Consider the following 7,846-nt stretch of genomic DNA (forward strand, 5'->3'; position numbering starts at 1 on the left):
CAGACCCTGCACCTAAAGTCACACGTTCTCTCTCAACAGGTGACCCCTCCTCCTCAGACACCTCCACCTGGGTCACATGTCCATAGTCCCAGGGTGACCTCACCTCCCCAGACCCTGCACCTGGGGTCACACGTCCCCTTGTTCAGGACACCATGGCTCTGCTGGTGGCTCCCCTAATGTGGAAACAAGCTGGGTTCCTGGGACCTCCTGGGATGGGAAAAAGTGTCAGGTGGGTCTCCTCTCCCCACACTTGTCCCAGAGAAGTCCTGCTCTTTTCCCTTTGGTTCTGTGTGATTTTAACTGTTTTTAAAGCTTTCATGCTAGAGTTGAACACACGACCTTGGTGCTGGCAGGCTCAGTCCTTTCTCGTCTCACTTACATGTTGAGAAAACTCACAGGACAGCAGGGCTGAAAGCCGAGGGGCAGCTCTGGACGCTGCTGAGTAGGGACAGTAGACTGGAAGGAGAGCTCAGCAGCAGCCTCAGCTGTTACCCATCGGCCTTTTGCCTGCTCTGCGGTGCCCTGCAATCAATTCACCAGCTAAACCTGCCTCCCTACGCACCATGCACATGCTGGTGAATTGGAATTATTGCCAGGTAGCCCTCCTGAGGATTCTCCACGAGCCCCAGGGAAGGTTAGCCTTGCAGAGATTAAGACTAAGTCCCCGACCATAGCACTGACCATTGGGAGGACCAGGTCACCACACTCAGAAGAGAGGCTGTTACGTAGACAAGCCCACTTCAGCTCCAGGCCCCGGACATCTAAGCACTGACCTTCAGATGCAGGCACGGAGCTTCCCAGTACTGAGGCCAGGCCGGGTCTCTACCCAGGTCCCCATAGTCCTAGCACAGACATGGTCAGGTCGAAATCTTCTTATCATAGACAACACATAGTCAGCTTTAAACATAATCAGTAGACAGGACATGCAGAGGTCTAAATCTACCGTGTAGAGAGAACTTGATCATGTTTAAACTAGCTTAGGGATGATCTCATAGGAGGTACAGATCACATACATAGGTCTCTCATCTTTGGACACCCACATCAGGAAACTGAACAAAATCTTTGTCATTAAACATTTCAACAGGCAAAACAGAAATGTTACCAATTTCTCTGGCTACCTGATGGTCAGGATCCACGGGTGAACCACGAACTTCTTATAGTGCAGCCCAGTCTGCTGCAAGGACAGACAAGAAGTGGCCTGATTCCATCCTCCCAGGCTTCCAGAAGGAGGCGGCCACACTGGAAGCCCAGGCAGGACAGTCCTGCATGTTCCGGGCCAGGAGATCCTGTCTGTCTATTCCGCTGGCCGATTCCAGGTGGGGCGCTCAGGGCCGCTGAGAGCCCTGCACTCAGGTCCTGCTTCCCTGCAGCGTGTGCGTCTGTGTGTGTGTGTAAAGGGGGCGGTGGCTGATGGCTCCCATGGCTCCCGGTCAGGTGAACTCACGCCCTGGGGCCGACAGCCAGCACGGACACCGAGCTGTCTTGGAGGGGAGGCACGGGGAGAGGTGGGGACACAGAAGCCGTTGGAGAGGAGAACCCACCGCGGAACTCTTTGCACACTGGCTCGCCCCACCCGGGGACCTGCCTGCCCATCGTGGGCCGTAGGTCACCCCCCAGCCCCCCACCCCCGAGGGCAGGGCGCCTGCTCTTCCAACAGCACAGGGTCTCACATGAAGGAGACCCAGTGGGGACTGTCACTGTCACTGCCCCACTCCTGATACTGTGTTTGGGGAGAATGAAACCCCTTGACTGGGTGATGGGACCCTGTGAGGAAAGAGGTGGCAGCCCCATCCAAGTTGGGGCCTGGCTGAGAGATAGGAATACAGGAGCCAACTGCAGGGCCTGGAGGCCAGGCTAACTGGAGGGGCACCCCCAGCCTTGTGTGAGGAAAGAGGTGGCGGCCCCATCCAAGTCGGGGCCTGGCTGAGAGATGGGAACACAGGAGCCAACTGCAGGGCCTGGAGGCCAGGCTAACTGGAGGGGCACCTCCAGCCTTGGCTGGGCTCTCCAACTGTGACATTGTAGCTTTAGGGGACCTGGGGCAGGTGAGTGAATGTAATGGGTGTCTAAACTGGACCCTGAATGGAGCTTAAAGAAGGTGTGAAGGATGTTACTGAGACAGTGACAGTCATTGGAAGACAGACTCTGTGTCAGGCCATCCTGCTCCATCCATTTAAATCCCTGAGATCTGTGACCTTTACGTGGCTACGCAGGATTGTTAGAGCAGGTACGTGCAGACATATCTGGGGCACAATTCAGTCTGCAACCAACTTGCAAGTGGTTCCAGCAAACACACAGGTGTGCACCCAGGCAAGCACAGCACACACACAAACATATGCACATGCACAGCACAAATATATTCACACACTAGCATATGAATACACATGCACGCATATGCCCATGCACACACTAATGTGTGCAAGTGCACATACCTATGCACATGCACAGCATATGTATGCAAACAGGCACATGCACACGCATAGCACACACACAGGGAATAAACTGAATCCGTAAAACATTAATTCCTGAACACAAGTGAAGTTGACATGTATTTTTGCCTTTGATGTTTTTCACAATAAAAAGTTTAAGAAAAAAGTTAAAGGCAAATGATTATTATTATTTTTTTTGTGGTACGCGGGCCTCTCGCTGCCATGGCCTCTCCCGTTGCGGAGCACAGGCTCCAGACGAGCAGGCTAAGCGGCCATGGCTCACGGTCCAGCCGCTCCGTGGCATGTGGGATCTTCCCAGACCAGGGAATGAACCCGTGTCCTCTGAATTGGCAGGCAGACTCCCAACCACTGCACCACCAGGGATGACCACAAATGACTTTTGATTCATAGGACTTTCTGACGTTATTCCACAAATATTATGACAGGAGAAATGAATGTAAATATTACATGTGTCCACTAATGGATGAATGGAGAAGAAAAACATGGTCCATCAATACAAGAGAATGTTATTCAGCCTAAAAAGGAAGGCAATTCTGACACAGGTTGCAGCAGGGATGAACCTTGCGGTCATTATGCTCAGTGATGTAAGATAGACACGCAAAAAAAGAAACAGTGATTGATCCACTCATACAAAGTCCCTAGAGCAGTCGGAAACATAGAGACAGAAAGTAGGATGTTGAGTTCTAGGGGCTGAGGGAGGGACGATGGGGAGTGAGTGTTTAATGGGGACTGTTTCAATTTTGCAAGATGAAAAACTTCTGGAAGACGATGGCAGTCAGGTTTGCACAACAGTGCGAATTACTTCTTGACCCCTAAATGTGCACTTAAAAATGGTTAAGATCGTAAAGTTTATGTTATGTGTATTGGACCACAATTTTTAAAAAATTTTAAAAACAACAGGAAATAGTCCATGAATGCCACAAGATGCACAACTTCACTAACACCTGAGGGATTAAAACCATAAGAAAAATACTGTGCATACACCTACCAGAATGCCAGACATGAAAGACATAGTATCAAATATCAGCAGGATGTGGAGCAATGGAAAGCCTGGTATGCAGCGGGGGAACACAACCACTTCTGAGACAATCGGGCCTCAGATAGCAAAGTCTGTGCACACAGAGCTGCAATGCTCCTCCCAGCTGCACACAAACCCACCAGCCCTGCACCAGGACACACGGACATGGACTCTGCAGCCACAGGAGCCAAACCTGAAGGAACCTGAAGGCCACCACAAGCAGATACAGAAATGAACCATGCACGCTCCTATGAAGGAATATTCCACAGCAATGGAGTACATTTTGTTTAAAGGTAGTAAAACTATAAAAATTATTTTTGAAAAAAAATATATTCACAAGATGAAGGAATCTACAGTTCTGGCACTTAGGGATTGTCGAATGCTCCTAAAAATGGATTGTTGTGGAAATGTTTATTATAAGGAAATTGACATATTCTCTAGGAAGAATGGCGTGAATGGGCCTGTTAAATCAAGTGGGGCTTCATTGGATTTCTGCTACTGCGGAGATAATAAAATTCTGGGTAGGGGTCAGGAGAAAATTAGTCATAGGTGTTCTTGTGTAATAATTACTGTTGATCGTGTAAATGATCCATTTATCAGTAAGACTGAGAATAGAATAACTGCTACATTACTTCATATGAGATTGTCTATGCTACTGTCCCTAGAGCTCCAGTGTGTGAGTATATTGAATGTGAAGCTCATCCAGAACTGAGGATGGAATAAATGGCTAGGTGTGATATGGCTAATATAAATAATATGCTTACATTTATATTAATTAGTGGATAAGATATGGGAAGAGGAATTCATGTTGTGAGAGCCAGGGTTAAAGCTAGCATTGGGGCACTAATATATAAATAGATGATGTTGATGGACATGGTGGTTCTTTAATAAGTAATTTGAATGCCTCAGCAATGAGTTGTAATAATCCATGGGGGCTGATGAATTTTGGCCCTTTCTGGATTTGTATATAGTCTAGGATTTTCCATTTAGTTAATATGAGGAATGCTATGGTGAATTAAATTGGGTAATTCGTGAAGGAATGTTGATTATAAACATATTCTTAGGAAGAGAACTTGAACCAGTGTAGATAAAGGTTTCCATTTTACAAAATTACCGGGCTCTGCCACCATAACAAACCCTGTTCTACAGTAGGGTATGTATAAATTAATTGAATGTAGATTATATCATCATTTAGTTTGAAGACATTTTGTAAAGTAAGCCGTATTGCTCTTGTCCTTTCATACTGGAAGAAATCTGCAATAGACAGAAACCAACCAGGAGGACTCCAGTCTGAACTCAGATCACGTGAGACTTTAATCGTTGAACAGACAATTAATAGCAGTTATACCATTGAAATGTCATGATCCAGCATCAAGGTCATAAACCATATTGCCGATATGAACTCCAGAAAACAATTCCACTGTTATCCCTAGTAAAAATTGTTCCGTTGATCAGTGTTTTAGAAGAACAGGTGATAAAGCATTTTGACTAGCTGGTCTAAATTTTAATCACTCAGAGGTGGTTTTATTCTCCAAAAAATAAATGGCGCACGGGCTAAAGGCACACCGGCTTCAGTAGTTGTGGCACGCAGGCTCAGTAGTTGTGGCCCACTGGCTTAGTTGCTCCGTGGCATGTGGGATCTTCCTGGACCGGGGATCGAACCGTGTCCCCTGAATTGGCAGGCAGATTCTTAACCACTGCATCACCAGCGAAGTCCCAGAATCGCAGTCTCCCTTTTAATATACCTTAAGCCCAAAGAATCCATGGAAAATTGTTACAGAAAATAAGACAATAAAATATTGTAAGGACTATAACAGAAGCAATAGTACACAGTTCATATAGACACATCCCAAGCAGTTACAAAATATGTTAAAAGGGAGGCTGCAATTTGAAAAGAATAAGATAAATTATACCCACAAACTCCCAATCTTTCCTGAAACGTTGCAATCTGAAACCCTATTGTAGGAAGCAGAAGATTCCAGGAGACATTTTGCAAATGAAGGACTCTAAACCCTGTGGTTGGATAAGGAATTCTGGAAGGAAGGTATCCCCATCCAAGGAGAGCAGGTTCCTATACTTCTCTCGCATCACATCCCTGTACAATTCCCACTGATCTTGGTCCAGGGATTCTCACTCCTCTTGAGAGAAATCGATGGCCACATCCTGGAATGTCAGCAGTCCCTGAAATTAAAAGTACACATGCCATGTGGCCACAGGAAGAGTTCGTAATGTGACCCAAGAAGAAAACAGCAAGGTAAGAGAACTGGTTTTAATTTAGAAGAGTGTTTTCAATTATTCACATATATATATATATATATATATATATATATATATATATATATATATATATATATATGTTTACAAAGTAACTTTCTCTACCTTACTTCTAACTACAAGAAAAGAGTATGGCATGTGATCCACAAAACCAGTATAGGGACTATAATTATCTGGAAAAGAAATGATAAAATGATGGTTTCAAAACAGGCATATGCATTTTTGAGTGTTTTATTTATATCAAACTGGATAAAATGTGTGTATTTCTCAGACAGAGAAGACATGTCGAGGTAGAAATGTACCTTTCAACTATTCATGAGTATACAAGTACACTGGAGAGATTGTAAAAGTGCAGAATGTGCTTCAGTAGGTCCGGTGGGCCTGAGTTTTAATTTTTAAACAAGCTCATTTTAAACTAGTGATGTCACAGTCTCTGATTCATTAACGAAAATTGTGAATAGCAGAGACATAATTAGAAAGGTAAAATTCATTTAACTTTGAACTTAAAGTGTTTTATGGATTTTACACCTTTAGTAGGATAGTAAGCATTCGTAATGTGACCCAAGAAGAAAACAGCAAGGTAAGAGAACTGGTTTTAATTTAGAAGAGTGTCTTCAATTATTCACATATATATATATATATATATATATATATATATATATATATATATATATTTCTAACATTTTTGCGTAGGATTCCAGGAAAAAAGCCTGGGCTGCGGTCACAGTGGGCGGGGCCCCCAGGCCGGGCTTCCCCTCCAGGACCCCAGACGGGGCCCTGCGATCCTGGCGGCTCCTGCCCCGGCGCGGCGCCCCCCTCCCTCCCGGAAGGCCTCGGGGCAGAGCGGTCCCACCCCCTGTGCCCAGAACGGAGCCCGCGTTTCTGCAGAGCTGGAACTCCCGGCTCGGGGACTCTTCCCTCCGCCGTCACGGAACTGCCCCGGAGCCCGAGGGGAGGGTGGCCTCACTGAGGCTGCCGGCTCTGGAGGGGCCCGGGCGGATGAAGCCGCGACAGTCGTGGAGACGGAGGGCCGGGTAAGTGGGCGCCGACCCTCCGCCTGGTCCGGTGCCCGGGCTGCCGCCCAAGACCAGTTTCTGAGGGGCAGGGGTTCGCTGCCACCCGCCGCTGCTGTGCAGAAAGAGCGGCCCCCAGCGTCTGGTCCCGGGGAAGCAAGACCCGTTTCTGAGGGGCAGGGCTTCGCTGCCACCCGCCGCTGCTGTGCAGAAAGAGCGGCCCCCAGCGTCTGGTCCCGGGGAACTTCGGTACCTCCTCTTGCCCCTGCCCTCGGCCTGGCTCGCGGGGCCTGGGGTGCGTGGGGAGGGGCTCGGCCTGAACGTCCTGAGGCGAAACGGGGCAAGGGAGGCGCAGGGTCCGGCTGCAGCGTCAGCACCCCTCCTCCCGACTGCGGGGAAGCGGCCGAAAACTCCTCCCTAGCCTCGCAGGCCCCTTATTCAGCGGAGCCCATCTGCGCTCCTTCCTCCCTGAGCTAAAGTACCGGGGGGAGCGGACAGGGCGGGGGACTGGCGCAGGTAATGGGGAACATCCAAAGGTGATTGTTAACTAAGGAAAACCAGCTCTCCCAAGGTGAGGAATGCAGCCCTTTTCTTTGTGTGGGAAGATGCCAGAGTCTGGGCTCACTGAATTCCTTCCTTTGATATGCACCTCAGCTCTCTGGGGCCAGCATTCTGTATTTGCATATCCTGAGTTCCTCAGGGCCCGACGACTCACCTTGGAGGGCTGCAAGTTCTGATGACTGTGTCATACTTTGTTTACTGAGATGGCAAGAAATATTCCATTTCTCACAGGCTTGAGGGGCAGGCAGACAGTGAAAGAGAGTCGGAGAATCTCACTCGGTATGTACTTTGGTTTACATATAGATAATATTTATACTTAATTGTGCTAATAGAGGTTCTCAAGTCCAATCAACTTGTACTCCTGCCCTCTAGGTATTAATTTCATCAATATCCTAAGATAAATGCCTATAGAATTGACTATATCCAGTTAAGTAGGATAATAATTTTTAAAGGAAACCCAATAGAAATATAACAACAAAACCTTTACCACTAAAGGCTGGGTCTGGAACAACCTAAATAAATGTTCCATT

The sequence above is a fragment of the Physeter macrocephalus genome, chromosome 18 (genome assembly GCF_002837175.3).
Source record: "Physeter macrocephalus isolate SW-GA chromosome 18, ASM283717v5, whole genome shotgun sequence".
Classification (NCBI taxonomy): domain Eukaryota; kingdom Metazoa; phylum Chordata; class Mammalia; order Artiodactyla; family Physeteridae; genus Physeter; species Physeter macrocephalus.